The sequence below is a fragment of the Bos grunniens genome, chromosome 26 (assembly GCF_055505025.1).
Source record: "Bos grunniens cultivar Pamir isolate PY7600 chromosome 26, Bosgru_T2T1.0, whole genome shotgun sequence".
Taxonomy (NCBI): Eukaryota; Metazoa; Chordata; class Mammalia; order Artiodactyla; family Bovidae; genus Bos; species Bos grunniens.
The window spans coordinates 32,023,497-32,045,920 of record NC_141190.1 but is presented as its reverse complement, the minus strand read 5'-3'; the positions used below and the strand labels follow the sequence as shown (position 1 = coordinate 32,045,920).

Sequence of the window (22,424 nt, the reverse complement as noted above, 5' to 3'; positions counted from 1 at the left end):
AAGCAAGGAAAGTCTAAGAGGCTAAATAGTAAACCGCAGCAATTCTCCAGATGAGAGATAATGAGGAATTCATCTAAGGTAGTATGTACCTCGGATGAAGGAAGAGGGATAGCCTGGAAGGTGTGTAAAGAAAAAGGATATATAGGGTAGAGTTTAAGTGGAAAGAGATTTCTGAGAAGGTAGTGCAGCCAAGTACAAACCTTAGTATTTGTTGAAAGTTTTAGCCACTTTTCTGGGATCATTTCTATTTTATATGACAAAAGAAATGCTCTTTCATCAGGACTTTCTTTGTAAAGGTAGATACCTTTATTTGTTCTCATGCATATACATGAAGGTGCATGAAAAGTCGCACTAGTTTGAGAACCACTGAAGGCAACATTATGGATGGTGCTGAAAGCAACTGTCTTCTCAGAGACATAATTCTGCATGGTACTCCCAGTAGTGGCTGTGGTTATCCCAGTTTGCTTGGGCTGCCATGACAAAATACAAGACTGGGTGTATTAAACAATAGAAATGCAAAGTTCTGGAGGTTAGATTTTCATGATCAAGGTGCCAGGAAGTTTGACTGCTGGTGAAATCTCTTCCCTTGGGTTGCAGATGGCTGCCTCCTCATTGTGTGATCACGTGGCCTTTCCTTGGCTTGTGTGCTGAGAGGAGGGTGGGCAGGAAGTGAAGTGTTCTCTGGTGTCTCTTATTAGAACAGTGACCTATTAGATCAGGACCCTACCCCTACCCCACTTTAAATACTTCCATAGAGACCCCAAGTCCAAATACAGCCACACTGGGGATTAGGGCTTCACATATGATTTTTAGTGACACAAGCATTCAGTCAATAATATTCCACCCCTGGTCCTTCTTTTATGCAGAATAAACTCATGTAATACCAGCAGATGCAAGTTCATTCCATTAAAAACTCTAAAGTTCAACATGTTATCTAAATGTCATCTAGATCAGGGTGACACTTGAGGCTTGATTTATGCGGGGGCAAAATTCCTCTCCAGCTGTGAATCTGTGAAGCCGGATAAGTTCTGTGCTCCCAACATACAATGGTAGAAGAGACATAGGATAGACATTAACATTCTAAAAGGGAAACATTCCCACTGCAAAAGGGAGAAACAAAAAGAGAGGTGGCAGGTCCCAAGCAAGTCCCAAGCTTAGCAAAGCAAACTCTCTTATACCTTACACCTTGAGAATAATCCTCTATGGCAACATTTCTGTAGAGAAAGGCTCTAGAGGTCTTTCCTTTAAGGTATCAGAAATACTCTGTTTGGCTTTTTGAAACCAAGATGGTGGCCCCACCCTTTGGGTGGTTGATGGCCTCTCCAAGTGTGCATGGCCTCTAGTTACAAAGGGAAGGCTCTTCCCCTAGTGGGGTGTGTCACTGTACATGTTTTTATTTGGCAAAGATCAGGTGAGGGAAGACTTGAAAAGAGTTTCTGTATCCCCTGGACTTTGGAACCAGGGGATACATCACTAGGAATGTTTGCTAAGTCATCATAGATGTTCTCCTCGACCCAAAGAATAGGAGCTTCTTGTCTTCAGAGAGAAGGCAAACCCTGTGGCCTCCTCCTCATGACCATCTCTCACATCTCTATCCTTTTCTTAGCTTTAAAGCAGACCAAATCTTATCCAGAAAAATGATAAAGACTGTTTAGCTTCTTACATTGCAGGAGAAGACAGCAAAGAAAGGAGAGGTGCCGTTGGCCTTTTCTGACTGTACAAAGTGTGGTAAAACTGTCACTGGACCCAAGCTTATGCTGCATACCACATGACAGATCAATACATCTAGAGATGAGGTATTGGGGCAAGGAATAGTGACTTTATTCAGAGAGCTAGCAGACTGAGAAAATAGTGGATGAGTGTCCCCCAAAAAACATCTTACCTGAGTTGGAATTCAGGCTTCTTTTAAACTAACAGGGAATAGCTGTGACTGGTTGTTGCACCCTTCTTGGTGCAGGAATTCTTTGTTCTTACAGCCGTGCATGTTAAGTCTGGTCACAATGTTCCTGTAAACCTCCAACAAGATAATGTTGCTCTCTGTTCCACAGCCTTTTCTCTCCATATGGATGAAAAGTGTTATACCCTTACAGGTCCAGCCTGGCAGGTAGAGTCTTGAGAAGGGACTGGAATGTCTGTTTCAGGCTATAGGCAAGATTCTTTTACAGAGATGCAGATCCAGCATGACTAAGCACAGGTGACAGAGGATAAGGGTGGAATATACAATATGGAGGAAGGTTTGTTTTTCTCTGTTGCAAAATGGTGTTTCTATAGCTAAGGTTCTACAGCAGGAATCCAAAGCTTTCTTGGGCTTCCCATTGAGTGCAATAGCTCGAAACTGTGCAGGATGGAGAGTTCCCTTTTATGCAACCATGTTTTGTTCACTGTCTTTTTTGCTCCTTTGTGTCTGCTTTTCCCAGGCTTCAGTCTTCTAACAGAAGTACTTGGGATGCAGATCAACTCCCACAGAACTGGGAGGCCAGCAAGGCTGGGTAATGTGAATACAAGCTCTGTTTGTTCCAAGTTGTTGCAGGTCTCCTGCGAAGCTGGGCTCTGCATAGGTGGAGGTATTTACTATATCTCTCTTGTTTCCACATTTTTCTCTCCCAGCACTACAGCTGCAGAATCTAAGACACAAGGGCAAGGTCATTTCCTTCCCAGAGTGGGCTGTTCTTCTGCCTGCCTATTTAGAGCACTGTGGCAGATTTTATTATTCTATGTACTGACAAAATGTTCATTTTAAAAATATTGTTATTGTTTTATATGGAATAAAATAGTATGAACTCTGAGAATAGTTTTTTACAACTGATTCAGAAGTACCTCAAAAACTTCCTTTTCTTACTGAACAACAATAACTTGTGTTTTTAGAGATTCTTTTTTCCCCTGACAATAGAAACAATAGCTAAAAGAATAACTGTTCTAACAAAATGCTCTCCAAATTAAAATGCTATGTACTGCTAAGTAAATAAGATGTCCTTACAGACTCACATTTTGTTGAGCTATAAGAGTGTTTGGACTTTTATCACCATGTTAATTAGGAATGGGAAATTCAAAATAACAATAGTGGCTTCTCTTTGGGACTAGGTATGAAAATATTTGGAAACTAAGACAAGTTCCTACTATTGCAGGAGGGGAAAAGTATAGAACTGCCTACTTTTGAAGACTCAGTTCAGTTCAGTTCAGTCGCTCAGTCATGTCTGACTCTTTGCGACCCATGAATCGCAGCATGCCAGGCCTCCCTGTCCATCACCAACTCCCAGAGTTCACTCAGACTCACGCCCATCGAGTCACTGATGCCAACCAGCCATCTCATCCTCTGTCGTCCCCTTCTCCTCCTGCCCCCAATCCCTCCCAGCATCAGAGTCTTTTCCAATGAGTCAACTTTTGGCATGAGGTGGCCAAAGTACTGGAGTTTCAGCTTTAGCATCTTTCCTTCCAAAGAAATCCCAGGGCTGATCTCCTTCAGAATGGACTGGCTGAAGACTAGAAACATAAATGAATGAAGAACAAACTGCCTATGACTAACAGGCTTCACACCAGTCCTGTGAAAGTAGGGATCCATCCCGTGGGTCAAACTAAGTGTTATTTCTCTAGTTGCAAGCAGGTCCTTAGTTCAGGTTCAACACTCAAGAAATATTTGTAGATTAAATGAACAGGGGTTAGCTTGGCCCTGGAAGAGTGGATGGGATAAAAGCTGATTGAGATTCAGAGTGAAAATGTTTTTTATTTTGATCATGGTCTAAGGTAAGAGTCAAAGTTTGTATTAGCACGAAGAATGAAGCTGGAAAAATCTCTCACAGATCTACTCCAAGTCCTAAGAAAGCCAGATCAAATCCTATTTTTGAGGGTAGTGTTACAGCAGAGTACGACGTGAGCTGTTTATTTTTCATTCAGTTTCTTAGACATAAACCAGCCCTATTGACTATACACAGATTTTTTTTTTCAGTTTTCCAGCTCATAAATATACACTTCTGGTCAAAAGGTAGAAGACTTGTGCTACCCAGTAGATGATTTGTTGGCAGTTTAGTGAAAGCTCATGCTTACTACTGGAGAACATATCAGAGCAATCATCCTGGTGATGGGAAAATAAGTCAAAACTGCCATCTTGTTGAGCTGTGCAGCAGAAAGATTGTTGCTGAATTATTCTTCCTAAGGTAATATGTTTAACTCTTCCTATTCAGCTGTAGAAATGGGCCATCCACACCTTTTACCAGTTTGTGCTTATTATTTGGTTCAAGCAAACTTGTTGTTTAGTCGCTAAGTCATGTCCAACTCTTTGCCACCCCGTGAACTGCAGCATGCCAGGCTCCTCTGTCCTTCACTATCTCCCAAAGTTTGCTCAAATTCATGTCCATTGAGTCGGTAATGTTATCTAAGCATATCATCCTCTGCCCTCCCTTCTCCTTTTGCCTTCAGTCCTTCCCAGTATCAAGGTCTTTTCCAATGAGTCAGCTCTTCTCATTAGGTGGCCAAAGGATTGGAGCTTCAGCATTAGTCCTTCCAGTGAATATTCAGGGTAGATTTCCTTTGGGATTAACTGATTTAATTTCCTTCCAGTCCAAGGAACTGTCAAGTCTTCTCCTGCACCACAGTTCAAAGGCATCGGTTCTTAGGTGCTCAGTCTTCTTTATGGCCCAACTCTCACATCCATACCTGACTACTGGAAAAACCATAGCTTTGACTATACAGACCTTTGTCAGCAAAGTAATGTCTCTGCTTTTTAATATACTGTCTAAGTTTGTCATAACTTTTCTTCCAAGAAGCAAGTGTCTTTTAATTTCATGGCTGCAATCACCATCTGTAATGATTTTGGAACCCAAGAAAAGAAAATCTGTCACTGCTTCCACTTTTTTCCCTTTTATTTGGCATGAAGTGATGAGACTAGATGCCATAATCTGAGTTTTTTGAATGTTGAGTTTTAAGCCAGCTTTTTCACTCTCATCTTTAACCCTCATCAAGAAATTATTTGGTTCCTCTTCACTTTCTGCCCTTAGAATGGTATCATCTGCATATCTTAGGTTGTTAAGATAGGTTATTCTCCTGGCAATCTTGATTCCAGCTTGTGATTTCATCCAGCTTGGCATTTTGCATGATCTCCTCTGCATAGAAGTTAAATAAGCAAAGTGATAATATATAGCCTTGTTGTACTCCTTTTCCAATTTTGAACCAGTCAATTGTCCCATGCCTGGTTCTAACTGTTGCTTCTCGACCCACATATGTGTCTCAGGAAACAGGTAAGGTCTGGTAGTCCCATCTCTTTAAAAAATGTCCACAGTTTGTTGTGATTTACAGACAAAGACAGTTGTATGGTACTTTGAGCATTCTTTGGCATTGCCCTTCTTTGGGACTAGAATGAAAACTGACCTTTTCCAGTCCTGTGGCCAATGCTGAGTTTTCCAAACTGGTGACTTCTTTTTCACCTCCTTTTCAGTGTAGCTCAATAAGACTATACTCCTTAAGCAAACACTGCTGTAGGAAGCGATTAGGGAAAGCACAGTTCTACTTTACACTTCTCTCTTCAGTCCCAATAGTACTGGTTTGAGAAAGAACACTAAGCATCTGATAATCAGTTCTAAATCTCTATTTATTTGATTTCAATTTTACTGCCTGGAGCTGAATCCTTTACAGGATAAGAACTCCAAAACTGACAGAAAAAATAATTTGATATTGATTCTGAGTCAGTGAGAAAATATCCTTGAGATAACAATGTATATGCTCAACCAGAAAAAACCCCAGGGGAAAAAAAGGCAGAGCATCCTCACTGGAGAGAGAGAAAAAAAAAAGTACATTATTGTCTTTCCTCTATGCTCTTTACTTTTCATGTCTGAACTTCTGCAGATAGAAACTTCTTGCCTTATTCCCTGCCTTTCTGACCTATACTTAATCCATTCTGATGATATAGCCAAATTAACCTTCATAAAGAGTCAACTCGATCATTTACAGTCTCCCCTTTAGCAATTCTCATCCCCAAGAATTCTAATACCTTGTTCTTTGGCTGAGCATTGATAACTGAGAATCAGTCCCATCTCTAAGACTAACACCAACATCATAAACACACATTGAGTATGTCGCATGTGGCAAGCATACTTTATCTTATTTCATCTTTACTACAACACTAATGGCACCCACTCCAGCACTCTTGCCTGGAAAATCCCATGGATGGAGGAGCCTGGTAGGCTGCAGTCCATGGGATCGCTAAGAGTCGGGCATGACTGAGCGACGTCACTTTCACTTTTCGCTTTCATGCATTGGAGAAGGAAATGGCAACCCACTCCAGTGTTCTTGCCTGGAGAATCCCAGGGACGGAGGAGCCTGGTGGGCTGCCGTCTATGGGGTTGCAGAGTTGGACACAACTGAAGCAACTTAGCATAGCATAGCATAAAGATAATTATTATCCTTATATTAAAGATGACAAAACAGGCTTTGAGAGTTTAAGTCACTTGTCAAAGGTCATGAAGCTAGTAACCTTGTTGGAACTCAAATTTTGCATGGTACCAACCTTCATGTTCTCTTCCTACCCGCTTCCATATACTCTCCTAGGGCATACCCACTTCCTATGTCCCCTGAATTGGCTGCAGCATTCTTACATCTATGCTTCTGCTATTATGACCCCAAATGTTTGCCACTTCCCTTTTTATTTATGTATATAAATATTTTATTTATTCATATAATCTGGAAGCAAGATTTTTAATATTTAAAATAATTTTATTCCCTATTATTAAATTTGTGAGTGTTAGTCACTCAGTCATGTCTGACTCTTTGCAACCTTATGGACTGTAGCCCACCAGGCTTCTCTGTCCATGGAATTCTCCAGAAAAGAATACTGCAACGGATTGCCATTCCCTTCTCCAGAGGAACTTTCCAACCCAGGGATCAAATCCTGGTCTCCTGCATCACACGGCAGATTCTTTACCATTTGAGCTACAGGAAAGTCTGTATTGTTAAATTTAGTGTCTATCAATCATATTCCTTAGTTTCCATCCTATAGTATTTTCAGGGATCACATTAGTCGTCTTCCGCTACCCCAAGTCCCCACTGAACACCAAGTCCAATAAGTGGACTTTCTTATGCTCTTTGAGTCCATTAAATTCTACCCTCTTCAGTGTATCTCTATCACTACAGCCCAAGTTCCCTCTCTTGCCTTTAAAGTCAACATACTTATTATCTCACTGCTACTTAATAGGCTCTGTTACTCCTAGAATACATGTCCTAAATGTTATACCATGAAGGCAGAGGTTCTGACTGATGGTACTCATTATATGTCATTATATCAGTTCTTGGCACATGAAATAAAGCCAGCGAATATTTGTTGATTGAATGAGTGAATGTAAACCTATAAGGTCAGTGAAAAATTGTGTGCACAAGTCATAGCTGTGAAGTTAACCTTGACTCTTTGCCACTGCCTTGACTTACACTGATATTCTTGGGTGGAGCAATGATATGATATATTAAAGAGAAAAAGCAGTCATTGCTGTCTGAAAGATTTAGTTTAAACTCTGTTCCTACCTAGTGTGGAATCTTAGGTGAGTCTGCTTGTTTTACTTCATCTCTAAAATAGGACTAATATTGCCACAAAATTGGTTTTTAAAAAGTGTTAGTAATAACATATGTAAAGTGCTTGGTCTAGAGTAGACAGTCAGAAAATGGGAGCCATTTTATTGGAATTAAGGGACAATAAAAAGTAACTATAGTTGCTGGAAAAAGAGCAGCAGTCATATAACTTTTTAATTCTCCCTGAATCCCTCCATTACATTAACAGGATAGCTATAAGAACCAATCTGAAGAACTATAGACATCCACAGCAAAATTGGATAATTTGGCTTCTTCCATGAGCCCTGGATATAAACAGATGGAGACAAACCCCTGAAAAGAATCACATAGCATCAGCATCTGTGAAGGAGGAAGTGTAGGGGCAAGGAAATTAGGCTTATCATGACCCTGAGGATAGAAGAACCTCAAAATTTTTAGTAGGAACTCAGTGGGAAATATTACCAGCCAGTATAAGAACAGCAACAGAAACTGGGGAGATGTTCTGAAATATATAATTTGTGAGTGAATGAAAGGGAATTGGAATGTAGTTAGATCTGAAGGCCTTGGGAGCACCAATAAATTCTTTGAATTAACAACTAAAATTTCGTTTCAAAAGAAAGACGTGCATTTTAAAAATTCCACCTTGGATAGAAAAAGCTGAAAAGAGTCACATTCCCAAACAATAAGAAAAACTCAGATAATAAAGTCAGCAACCAGAAAAAAATAACAATAAGGAGAAGCTAGATAATCTAAAAAAATCACAGAAGCAGAACTTTTCTTGAACTTATCAGAGATCTGAGGTTACAAACCCAACTATTCTGAAGTCTAAGGAAAGGTGGGCAGTAACGGAATTGAGGAACAAAAATGATAAAAGCTGTGTAGAAACAGCACAAGACTAGAAGTAAATTCTTCCTTACTAGTAATTGCTTAAAATGGTTCTGTAATAACAGTTGGTAACTCTAACACACCATTTTCAATGGTGGGAAAGAACCCACCATTGAAAGAACCTTTCAATAAGGGAAAGAACGACTAGATAGTACATCAGTAAAGAAATGAAGTATGTAAACAGCATTTTAAAAGTTAGGCCTGACTTACATGGAGCACAGTTCCCAACAACCTTTTGTAAAGTGCACACAAGACATTCTCCTGGATAGACAGTATAACTGCTAGATCAAAAGACAGGTCTCAATAAAATTTAAAATCTTACAAAGTTTCTTCTCTGAGCACAATAAGATGAAAATAGAAAGCAATAATAAAAAGAAGACTAGAAAATTCATAAGTATGTAGAAATTAAGCAATACACTCAAACAGTTGTCAAAAAAGAAATTGTAAGTGAAATGAGAAAACAGAGATGAATGGATATTAAAATACAACATACCTACAAGTCCATTCTCTGTCTGCATCTCCATTGCTGCCCTGCAGATAGCTTTATCAGTACCGTATTTCTAGATTCCTTATATATGCATTAATTAACGATGCTTGTCTTTCTCTTTCTGACTTAATTCACTCTGCATAATAGGCTCTAGGTTCATCCACCTCATTAAAACTGGCTCAAATGGGCTCCTTTTTATGACTGAGTAATATTTCATTGTGTATAAATACCACAACTTCTTTATCCATTTGAAACAGATACATTACCATATGTGAAACTAGATAGCTGGTGGAAATTTGCTGAATGATGCAGGGAACTCAAATCCGCCGCTCTGAGACAACCTAGAGGGATGGGTCAGTTGGAAGGAGGGTTAGGAGGATGGGGACATGCATATGCCCTGGCTGATTCGTGTTGGTGTATGGCAGGGACCAACACAGCACTGTGGGGCAGTTATCCTCCAGGTAAAAATAAATAATTGAAAAAATACAACTTACCAAGTCTTATGGGGTGCAGCAAAAGCAGTGTGTGATGGGAAAAATGCATAGCTGTATGCACCTACATTAAAAGGCAAGAAAGACTCAAATCAATAATATAACCTTGTACCTTAAGAAACCAGAAAAGTACGAGCATGCTAAATCCAAAGCTAACAGAGAGAAAGAAATAATAACAATTTGATCAGAGAACAGAAAAACAATAGAAAAAATCCATTCAAATTTTGATTCTTTGGAAAGATTAACAAAATTCACAATGGTAAGAAGACACAAATCACTGTTATCAGGTATGAGAGAAGGGACAGCACTGCAATTTCTATGGGCATTAAAAGCTAAGAATGGGATAGTAAAGCTATTATAGGTCCACAATCTCCACAACTTAAAAGAAACAAATACATTTCTTGGCAGATACAAATGACCAAAGAACTAATTAAAAAAGAATTAGATAACCTAAATTGTTTTATATATAATAAAGAAATTATATTTGTAGCTAAAATTCTCTCCAAAAAAGAAAACTTTAGGGCCAGAGAGCTTCATTGGAAATTCTGCAATATGTTCAAGGGAAGAAATAATTCAAATTCTGCACAAACTCTCACGGCAAAAAGAAAATAGAAGAAAGCACCTCTGAATTCATTTTATGAGATCACAATTACCCTTATATCAAAACAGAGAAATTAGAAGAAAAGAAAGCTTCAGGGCAATACATTTCATGAATATTGATGCAAAAGATTCAATAGAATATTTGCAAATAAAAAGTAACACTATGGAAAATAATAATATATCATGCCAATTATAGTTTAGCTGGGAATGCAATGTTAGATCAAGCATTCAAAAATCAATCAGTAGAGCTTACTATACTAATAAAGAAAAAAACATGTAATCATCTCTGTAGATGCAGAAAAAGCATTTAAAAATGAGCCTCCAGAAATGATAAATACATAGGAATAGAAGGGATATGGGAATAGAAGGGAATTCTTTTAATATGATGAAGGGCATCTTCAAAACCCTATAGTTAACATCATACTCAATGATGACAGATTGAACAGTTTCCCAAAGATTATAAACAAATCAAGATTGTCCACTGTAATCACTCCCATTTACATTGTACTTCAGCTACAATAACAACAATCATATGCTATGGAATATCTAAGAAAGAAGAGGGTAAACACACACTTATATTAAAGAAATGAAAAAATTACTCATAGAAACTTAAAAAAAATTTTGATGTATAGTGAAAAGAATGGGCATAGAAAGAAGTTAGACTTCTTTCACGTATTTATTTGTAGATTTTATAGATGTTTTGGTGGTGGTGGTTTAGTTGCTAAATTGTGTCCGACTCTTGCAACCCCATGGACTGGAGCCTGCCAGGCTCCTCTGTCCATGGGGATTCTTCAGGCAAGAATACTAGAGTGGGTTGCCATTTCCTTTTCCAATAAATGTTTTACTTAATCTCTAAATAATTTTATTTTTGAGAAGGAATTCCTACAAATCAAAAGTAAAATGAACATTAACTGTGTTTAAAACTGTGGCATAATCACTAGGAAAGAAGATAATTCAAAGTGATTTGAAAAAATGGTTCTTTGACTGTATATCCCTGGTAGGGATAAGGACAAAATGAATGGTCAAAAATGAAAAAACTTTAAATATCATATCAGCGATTGCATTGGTGATGTTATTCTGGGTTATGTTCCACATGTCTTAGGGATTAAATCAAGAGTGCTTTTGTTGGTATCTTTGAGGACCAATACTTTTAGTGTGGCTTAAAGGAAATGCAGATGTGATTTTGGCATTAAGTAAAATCATCAAGTTTAGTTAAACTCGGTAGTTCTGCTTTTGGATTGGAAAAATCGGTATGATCTCATTATATGCTGCTGCTGCTGCTAAGTCGTTTCAGTCGTGTCTGACTCTGTGCGACCCCATAGACAGCAGCCCACCAGGCTCCTCTGTCCCTGGGATTCTCCAGGCAAGAATACTGGAGTGGGTTGCCATTGCCTTCTCCATCTCATTATATAGTGTATCTTTAAATTCATGCTTTTCTTTTGCTTAGTTCTGTCATATGATATTACTATCTTTCTAAATTCCGTATATATTAGAAAGATGGTAACAATAACCCTGTATACGAGACAGCAAAAGAGACACTGATGTATAGAACAGTCTTATGGACTCTGTGGGAGAGGGAGAGGGTGGGGAGATTTGGGAGAATGGCATTGAAACATGTAAAATATCATGTATGAAACGAGATGCCAGTCCAGGTTTGATGCATGATACTGGATGCTTGGGGCTAGTGCACTGGGACGACCCAGAGGGATGGTATGGGGAGGGAGGAGGGAGGAGGGTTCAGGATGGGGAACACATGTATACCTGTGGCGGATTCATTTGGATATTTGGCAAAACTAATACAATTATGTAAAGTTTAAAAATAAAATAAAATTAAAAAAAAAAAAAAGAAATTACTAGGAATCTTGACCAACTTAGTAGAAATAAGTACCTCAAGTGCCCAGATTGTGATTTGTAAGTACTATTTCCCATTAAAAGTACCAGAAATACTTGAAGAAGTAGCTGTTTCTAGGTTCACAGCAAAAAAATATTCAGAATGACCTTGGAATATTTTATCATTAAGAAGACAGAGAAAGCATCAGAGTTAAAGTTAAGGACATGACAAAAGGATTTAAAAGTCAAGCTAAATAAACTTCTACTGACTAAAGGAGGAAAAATGTGTCCTTCCAAAGAGTAATAACAGCAGTGGTAAATGACATTAAATATATTTGAATCCATGAGTTTATAATGATAATATTAATGATAATGACAATGATAAAATTGATAAAGTAGTTGTTGATCTCTTCAAGATGGCAGAGAACTATCCATTATTTTGAAAATTGATAATTAAAGAAGAAACTTTGTTTTGTCTTTCCAGTAAGAGTTCCAATACCTCAAGATGACAAAATCGCTAACGAGAAAATTTTTCTTTGAAATTTTCAGCTAACTAATGAAGAAGGCATAATAAAATTACAATATCACCATTTTGTAACCCCTAATGAATGAATGGTTTCAGGCATTGACCGTCAGTGAGTGCTACCACCAAAAAAAGTAGCTGTACATTATGTGCTTCCTGGCGGAAGTTCACAATCACTTGCAGACCGACAGCCACAAACATGAAAAACTCAAACCCGAATCTGATCAAACCTCTAGGTCTAATTACTAATGAATAGGAAGATAGAACTGTAATAGAATGACTATTTAGTAAGTTTGGTAGTCAGTTTAACTCAGAAAGTGTTAGTTGCTTGGTCCTATGCGATTCTACGATGCTGGATTGTTGCCTGCCAGGCTCCTCTGTGCATGGTATTCTCCATGCAAGAATACTGGAGTGGGCTAACATTTCCTCCTCCAGGGGGATCCTCCTGACTCAGGGATTGAACCCAGGTCTTCTGCATTGCAGACAGATTCTTTACCATCTGAGCCACCAGGGAAGCCCCTAGTCTGAATATGGCATTAACGTATAATTGGAGGATAAATACAGAAACCATAGATCTTCTTGCCTTCAAGATCTCCGAAACATGTGTGAGTGGGTTGTGTGAGTGAAAGAGAGAGAGACACACACAGACAGAAAACTATCACTGAATTAGTAATTTGCAATTTTCCAGGTATTCTAATAAATACCTTATGTATTTTTTTTATTATTTAATCCTTGTAACAATTCTGTGAATTATTTTACAGATTGTACTTTAAAAAGCTAAGAAATTTGCTTTAGGTGATAATTACTCAATTCCAAAGCCTCTGGTCTTATCTGTTACAATGTAATTACTTCTTTATCTAAATGACTTTAAAAAGAGTTTAAAAACTGATGACCTGTGAGATCAACATAGCATGCAGATGCGTTTCATTTGGTTTCCACACTATAGACTCAGATAAAGGTCAGTTTTCATTCCAATCCCAAAGAAAGGCAATGCCAAAGAATGCTCAAACTACCGCACAGTTGCACTCAACTCACACGCCAGTAAAGTAATGCTCAAAATTCTCCAAACCAGGCTTCAGCAATACGTGAACCGTGAACTTCCAGTTGCTCAAGCTCGTTTTAGAAAAGGCAGAGGAAGCAGAGATCAAATTGACAACATCCGCTGGATCATGGAAAAAGCAAGAGAGTTCCAGAAAAACATCTATTTCTGCTTTATTGACTATGCCAAAGCCTTTGACTGTGTGGATCACAATCAACTGTGGAAAATTCTGAAAGAGATGGGAATACCAGACCTGACCTCTTGAGAAATCTGTATGCAGGTCAGGAAGCAACAGTTAGAACTGGACATGGAACAACAGACTGGTTCCAAATAGGAAAAGGAGTATGTCAAGGCTGTATATTGTCACCCTGCTTATTTAAGTTATGTGTAGAGTGCATCATGAGAAACGCTGGGCTGGATGAAGCACAAGCTGGAATCAAGATTGCCGGGAGAAATATCAATAACCTCAGATATGCAGATGACACCCTTATGGCAGAAAGTGAAGAGGAACTAAAAAGCCTCTTGTTGAAAGTGAAGGAGGAGAGTGAACAAGTTGGCGTAAAACTCAACATCCAGAAAACGAAGATCATGGCATCCGGTCCCATCACTTCATGGGAAATAGATGGGGAAACAGTGGAAACAGTGTCAGACTTTATTTTTTGGGGCTCCCAAATCACTGCAGTTGGTGACTGCAGCCATGAAATTAAAAGACGCTCACTCCTTGGAAGAAAATTTATGACCAACCTAGATAGCATATTGAAAAGCAGAGACATTACTTTGCCAACAAAGGTCCGTCTAGTCAAGGGTATGGTTTTTCCAATGGTCATGTATGGATGTGAGAGTTGGACTGTGAAGAAAGCTGAGCACCAAAGAATTGACGCCTTTGAACTGTGGTGTTGGAGAAGACTCTTGAGAGTCCCTTGGACTACAAGGAGATCCAACCAATCCATTCTGAAGGAGATCAGCCCTGGGATTTCTTTGGAAGGAATGATGCTAAAGCTGAAACTCCAGTAGTCTGGCCACCTCATGTGAAGAGTTGACTCATTGGAAAAGACTCTGATGTTGGGAGGGATTGGAGGCAGGAGGAGAAGGGGACGGCAGAGGATGAGATGGCTGGATGGCATCACAGACTCAATGGACAGTGAGTCTGAGTGAACTCCAGGAGTTGGTGATGGACAGGGAGGCCTGGCGTGCTGCAATTCATGGGGTCACAAAGAGTCGGACATGACTGAGCGAGTGAACTGAACTGAGGGTTATTTATTCTTTTTTTTAATTTTTATATTTTTTCAGATATTTTGATAATCCAGATCATTGAATCTTTCTGGAAAATAATAGGATTGGCAGAAGATGGCCCCTAATCTTGCCTGAAAGCTTGACAGCTCAAATGAGTAGAAACTTCCCACTTTAAGCAGTGTAAGTACTCCATAATTTGCCATAATCCCCACCAATTGCTTCTTTCACAGACCAGCTTTACCTAGGCTTCATTTTCTGCTGGATTCCCTAGGCATTTGTGTTTGCAATTTCTGATCTATATCATATTAAATTATTCATTAACTTATACTCTTTTCTGTCTTTATTCTGTGTGTCTTATGTCTTTAATTGCACTATAAACTTTTAAAAAGCAGAATTTACATCTCATTATTATTTTATATTTTCCATAGCATAAGATTTGTATTCATTCATCAAATAAATAAATTTAATCAGTTCAGTGAAAATTAGAGTATGACCTACCCTATGTTATTGTATTTTGTTTTATTAAACTTCACAGATACTGCATATTTTACAAATTGAAGGTTTATGGGAACCCTCTGTTGTAAGATGATGTTTAGCAGTTTTTAGCAATGAAGTGTTTTTAAATTAAGATATGTGCATTGTTTTCTTATACATAATGCTGTTGCACATTTCATAGACTACAACACAGTATAAGCACAACTTTAACATGCACTGGAGAACCAAAAAATTTGTGTAACTCACTTTTTGGGGAATATTTTCTTTATTTAGGGGTCTTTACACAACCCTGCCATATCTCCAAGGTAAGCCTGCAGTTGTTATTTTAGCTTGTGATTACAGTATTAGTTGATTTAAGAAGACTTCCAAAAGCTCAGGCACAATGAACTGTCATGTCTGCTACCAGGAAAAGTAACTTGCTAAAAACATGATTTAGATAATGAGGTTTTCCTTTGTTGCACAGTGGAAAAAGTTAGACCAAAAATACAGACTTTTTATCTTTGAAAACACCATCTTATTCTCAAAATCATCACTCTGCATGGAACTTGTATTTTACAGCTGAAATAATCAGTTTCTGTGGGGTGTTATTACTCACACTATCTTTTCTGTTGAGAGAAAACGTGTTTTCAAAGCACAAGTTCCCAGTCTTTCAAAATAAGGCACCTTGCAAGAAAATGAAATGTAACTTTAGTATGTCCAGACGCTACCATGTGAAAGGTACCTTCTCCAACCATAGCCAACTGTGGGGAGCAATTGTGGATATTTCTGTAGACTGGCAGCCCATAGGGATTGTAGAAGAGACAAAAGCTCTGAATGACAGAACACTAAGGAGTGATATAACTAAAAAAAGAAAGAAAGAAAGAAACCCAGTAAAGGAATCCTTCCACTTGTCTACATTTTGTTCTTCTTTCCCTCCCTGCAACATACAGAAAATATAATTTTTCTATCTTTCAAAAAATTTCTAAACATTTCCTTCTGCATAATATACTGTGGTTGTAAAAATACTAGAATTAAAAACCCAGTGTATCTTCTGGCTAGAAGTGTTTAAGGCCTCCCCTCTGTCTTGCAGGAATGTTTTATTTTTTTTTTTAAATCTTTATGAAGTTTATTGTAAGAATATTACTTGTAGACTTTTTTTTTAAATTTAATTTTATTTTTAAACCTTACATAATTGTATTAGTTTTGCCAAATATCAAAATGAAGCTTTGCGGCTCAATTTTGAGATCCCAATAGAGCAGGGAACTAAGGGGCTAACCTTAAGTCATCCTCAGTGTTCAGAGTCAGAGGTAAGAGGGGACAGGCTAGCTGTACAGCCCCAGACCTGGCTAGGAATGAGATAGTCATGAAACACAGGACCAAGAGCCCAGCTTTGGCTTAGAGTGACTATCCTTTTTGAATAAACCAGGAGGGTCTCATGATTACAGGCCTGAACAATATAGTCTTCTTTGTTAAAATCACCTGTATTGGAAGGTGGGACCCTGAGGAAACGGTGCCCCAGAAAGCAAGCAGGCATTTCCTAGGGACCAATGGATGAGTTAGATAGTATCACTGACTCAGTGGGCATGAATTTGAGCAAACTCTAGTAAAGGAGAGGGAAGCCAGGCATGCTGCTGTCCATGGGGTCACAAAGAGTCAGACACAACTTAGTGATGCAACAACAATGAGATTCATAGGACATTTTCACAACAGAAAATGGTACAAGGACTTAGCCAATTTTGAGTTGTCCTTCTGACCATATCTTCTCTCATCCTTATATTGTACCTTATTTGCCATGGCATTCAGGACCATTTATGCTCTGACTCCAAGCTACCTTTCTTGGTTTGTTACTGATTTCTTCAGTCTACCACCTATGCATGTGAAGCCATACACACAAGCTACATACACTTGCCCATATTTTTGTTTATGCTTTCTCTTTGGGAAGGTCCTTCTCCCCATGAAGCATTCTGGAATTTGTCTTTCCCTTCTGTATGTCCATACTCTCCTATTTTTTCCCCCTTATCTGCTGGTTCCTATAAGGAAAGCTAAGCTTGATTTCATGTTCCCTACAGGCCAGGCATGTGTGTTGAGTGCAATAGCCACTCAAGGAAGAGAGAGAGGTCTAGTCAGAATCAGGCTGCCTCTGTGGATCACCTTACTTAAGTACAATAGTTTGAAATCAAATGAGTCTGAAGAAATCTTCCACTATGTCAGTTCCCACTGTTCTTATATATTAAACAGGTTAGGTTCTTTGGCCTTCACCTTTTTCTTGGATCTCTAGTTTTCATGCTGTGGTCACAGAGCTCTTAACAGTCTAAGGTAGTCTGCAGAAGCCAGCAAAGAAGGTATGACATGATAAAACTTCCATCTTGGTATCAAGGTGTTGTTTAGACCTCTCCCATACCCAATGTCAATAAAATCAGACAGATGCAAGAATTATATGAATCCTCCATATTCAGAAAATGGTTTGCAGGGCTCATCTTTAAATTTATGAAACACTTTATTAAAATCATACAAAATGTGAAATCTCGACATGTGGAAAAGACAAATGTGGGCCTCCATGTAAGATTTGCTGAATGTTCATATTGGGATTATGAGAGAACTCAGACCTCTATTACTGATTAATCTAGAACTGCTTGTCAATGGGCATGAGTTATTAAGGTGATGGATCAAAGAAGCCAATCTGGGAAGAAATCATTTGATAAAAAGAGGGAAATAAGCCTTTGTAAAAGTACTCATCATTAGGTAGGACATCAGACTCTAACGTCTGCTTTAGTTTAAGAGAAACAGTCTTAATCTGATAAATTGTCACTTTGCTTAAACTTATCCTTGCTTTAAGATGTTCCTGTGGGCTATATCTTAATAATAATCTGTAAAAATGAGAACTTTATACATTCATTTTTGCTTAGCTACATTTAGAAATAAATAGAAACGATACAAGGCTTATGTAAAGAAGGAAGTAATATAATTTAAAAAAGCACAAACATCAGAGTTCTGCAGATCTGGGTATTGCCTACAGATTTACCACTTCAGATGTGTGATGGTTTAGTTGCTAAGTCATGACCAACTCTTTTGCAAGCCCATGGACCATAGCCAGGCTCTTCTCTCCATGAAATTTCTCAGGCAAGAGTACTAGAGTGGGTTGCCATTTTCTTCTCCAGGGGATCTTCCCAACCCAGAGATTGAACCCAGGTCTCCTGCATTGCAGGTGGATTCTTTATCAATTGAGCCCACAGAAGTCCTACACTTTCAAAGAGGAATGTCAAATCAGCAGAGTTACTAAATCAAAAGCAATGTGAAGTGAGAACTGCCCCCTTTTTTTTTAGATTTTGATTAAAAATATCAAGAAATCACCTTTGTTTCATCTCATGCATTAGTTTACTACTGTGGAAAGTAAAAAATGCATTTAACTTTCCCTCCATTCCCATTTCCAGTCTATGGGTCTCCCCTGGTCCAACCTCCTGTGAAATTCTGGGCTCTGCATTCTCGTCTCAGCAAAGGGAATTCAGGTGACCAAGTGAGAGTCTGCACAGCAGCTTCAGCGATCCCAGGAGCTGAAATGCTTTGGATTCTGGGAAAACCTTGGCCCAACAAAATGTGAATCTGGGGTTGACAGAGAGGTATTTCCAGTGTTCTTAGCTGTCAATAAGTTAAAGGGAAGTTGAGCAACTGGGTCAGCCATCTGCACTCCTGAGGCTGGGAGAGTTCAAGGAGATGGAAGACATAACAGTCCACAGAGCACAAAATATTTTATATCCCATCCCTTTCTAGATTGCTACCACAACTTGAGACCTAACAGTAAAAATAGTAACTCAGCTATGAGGACTCAGGAGTCAGAGAAAGGAAGATCAAGCAAAGAGATGTCCAGCAATATAGAACTACTGAACAATAAGAACAAAACCAAAATTAGAATATTTAAGAAGTGTCAGGTACAGCAAAATACAATGAATTCATGATTATTAAACTAAAACTTTCAAAATATGAACTGAATTACTGACAATGACAAAAGAAGTAGAAAACTTGTAGATTAGTCGTCACTGAGATTGCTAAGGTATGCACAGATCTACCATTTAAAAGGTACCAAGACCAGCACATTCAAAAGTGAGCATTCTCTAATTTAAAAAAGAAGTAATTCCAACATTATTTAAGCTATTCTTTTATTAAAATGTATAACCTTTCCCATTTTATTTCATGAAACTGACATATTCATCTTGTTGGATGTTAGTACAAAAGAAAACTACAGACCAATTTCAACCATGATTTAAAATGTAACAATTCTAAATAAGCTATTAGCAATTGGAATCCAAAAATATATCAAAAGAATACTATGATATGACTAAGAAGGTTTATTTGGAGAAATGTGTGAATAGTTCAAGCCAGAAAAGTCTCTCAATATATTCCAGAGTATCAATTAATAAAGGAGAAAATACATATGAACTTACCAATATCAGATGCAAACAACACATTTCATAAAATACAGAGTCATTTCAAAAAATTGCCAAGTAAAATAGAAAATACTTAATGAAGTTACTTAAATATAATATTTCCTAAAATCTGATCACATATAAAAGTTTAAAGAGTAAAACAATAGACCATTTATAATAATAACAGAAAAATAATAGAATGCCTTCTATCAAGATTATTAATCAATGTTGCCTTGGCAATGTATTGAAATAAGAAAGGACTTTCCAGGTGGCTCAATGGTAAAGAATCCACTTTCCAATACAGGAGCTACAGAGACACAGTTTCAATCCCTGGGTCAGGAAGATCCCCTGGAGCAGGAAATGGCAACGCACTCCAATATTCTTGCCAGGACAGAGGAGCCTGGTGGACTACAGTCCATGAGGTCGCAAAGAGTTGAACACAACTGAGCATGCACACAAGATAAGAAAATAAGGTAATTGGTATAAACAGTGGAAGAGGTATAGCTATATTTTTTACTGATAACATGGTTTGTATACCCAGAAAACCCCAGAGACTAAAATACTCAAACTCAAATTAAGAAGATCATATGGTAGATACCTGGATACAAGATAAGTATATTTATAATAATACACTCAAGCTTACACACTGATATGTGAATATGTATGTATTTTTATATATTCATATATATACATATATACTCATAACCCTCATGAAATATTTTATAGAGCAACACTAGCTGATGTAACAGATAAATCTAGGAACTCAGTGGCCCATCATAGTTGAAGTCAACGTTTCCCTTCATGGATTGAGGCAGTGGGTGTTGTGGGGTGAAAAAGAAGTTTATTCCATAGTCATCCAAGGAGTGCAGCTGACAGAGGCTCTGTCATCTTTATTGCAAGGCTCCTAAAGTTGCCCTGAAAGATGATGCTGTGAAAGTGCTGCACTCAATATGCCAGCAAATTTGGAAAACTCAGCAGTTGCCACAGGACTGGAAAAGGTCAGTTTGCATTCCAATCCCAAAGAAAGGCAATGCCAAAGAATTATCAAACTACCGCACAATTGCACTCATCTCACATGCTAGTAAAGTAATGCTCAAAATTCTCCAAGCCAGGCTTCAGCAATATGTGAACCGTGAACTTCCAGATGTTCAAGCTGGTTTTAGAAAAGGCGGAGGAACCAGAGATCAAATTGCCAACCTCTGCTGGATCATGGAAAAAGCAAGAGAGTTCCAGAAAAACATCTATTTCTGCTTTATTGACTATGCCAAAGCCTTTGACTGTGTGGATCACAATCAACTGTGGAAAATTCTGAAAGAGATGGGAATACCAAACCACCTGATCTGCCTCTTGAGAAATCTGTATGCAGGTCAGGAAGCAACAGTTAGAACTGGACATGGAACAATAGACTGGTTCCAAATAGGAAAAGGAGTATGTCAAGGCTGTATATTGTCACCCTGCTTATTTAACTTCTATGCAGAGTACATCATGAGAAATGCTGGACTGGAAGAAACACAAGCTGGAATCAAGATTGCTGGGAGAAATCTCAATAACCTCAGATATGCAGATGACACCACCCTTATGGCAGAAAGTGAAGAGGAACTATAAAGCCTCTTGATGAAGGTAAAAGTGGAGAGTGAAAAAGTTGGCTTAAAGCTCAACATTCAGAAAACGAAGATCATGGCATCTGGTCCCATCACTTCATGGGAAATAGATGGAGAAACAGTGTCAGACTTTATTTTTCTGGGCTCCAAAATCACTGCAGATGGTGGCTGCAGCCATGAAATTAAAAGACACTTACTCCTTGGAAGAAAAGTTGTGACCAACCTAGATAGCATATTCAAAAGTCCACTGAGTCAGTGATGCCATCCAACCATCTCATCCTCTATTGTCCCCTTCTCCTCCTGCCCTCAATCTTTCCCAGCATCAGGGTCTTTTCCAATGAGTCAACTCTTCACATCAGGTGGCCAAAGTTTTGGAGTTTCAGCTTTAACATCAGTCCTTCCAATGAACACCCAGGACTGATCTCCTTTAGGATGGACTGGTTGGGTCTCTTTGCAATCCAAGGGACTCTCAAGAGTCTTCTCCAACACCACAGTTCAAAAGCATCAATTCTTTGGCATTCAGCTTTCTTTATAGTCCAACTCTCATATCCATACATGACCACTGGAAAAACCGTAGCCTTGACTCTAAATTTATTAGGCATAGATTGAATGAGAAAGATATAGATTCTATGTGAAGAAATCTTGAAGGACATAAAAATAAATATGCACAAATGAAAAAACACTGTTTATTCTTGGATAAAACTTAACAGCATAAAAGTGTTGGATTCTTCAAAAACTAGTAACCCCAAAGAGTTCATTTTTTAGAATTAGACATTTATGTGAAATGTCTTTTTAAGCTGCCCAACATTTATCTATAAAAACAGAATATTAGGGGGATTGCCCTGCTAGATATTGGCATATGTTACAACCAAATTAAATGGAAATACCAAAAAAAATAGAGAATAGAAAAAAGATCCCAGCACACATTAAAATTTAAAAGATGAAAAATGTGATTTTAATTCAGTCAGAAAAGGGTGAGTATTAAACAAATGGCGGTAGTACTATCATGCTTATCCATGGTGAAGAAAGTAACATTGGACTTCTATATTGCATCACCTACAAAAATACATTCCAAATGGATTAAAGACTCAAATACAAATAACTAAAATGTAAAGCAATCTTGGCAAAAATCAAGGAGATTACACATACAATCTAAAGCCAAGAGAAACCTTATTAACCAAGACAGGGAGACCAGAAACCATTTCAAAAACAGCACATTTGGTTATATAAAAATAATTTTAAAAATGTTTCCTGAATAGTAAAAAGTAAATCAATAAGCTAGATATTGGGAGAAAATTGCAGCACAGCCAACA

At 38.1% G+C, this 22,424-nt stretch overlaps 1 protein-coding gene across 23 annotated transcripts in view; it reads left to right on the top strand.

Moving 5' to 3' along the window:
• Positions 1–22,424, top strand: part of LOC147344333 (uncharacterized) — a 492,915-nt gene that overhangs the window by 257,213 nt on the left and 213,278 nt on the right. For 14 of the 23 annotated variants that reach the window (XR_015155757.1, XR_015155758.1, XR_015155752.1 and 11 more), the window contains one exon: positions 14,673–14,795. The exons of 8 other annotated variants lie outside the window; for them this stretch is intronic. The gene's annotated coding sequence lies outside the window, so the exon portion shown is untranslated. Of the gene's footprint in view, positions 1–3,956; positions 4,152–14,672; positions 14,796–22,424 lie in introns of those variants that run through there. One more of the 23 variants, XR_015155773.1, reaches the window with a different exon arrangement.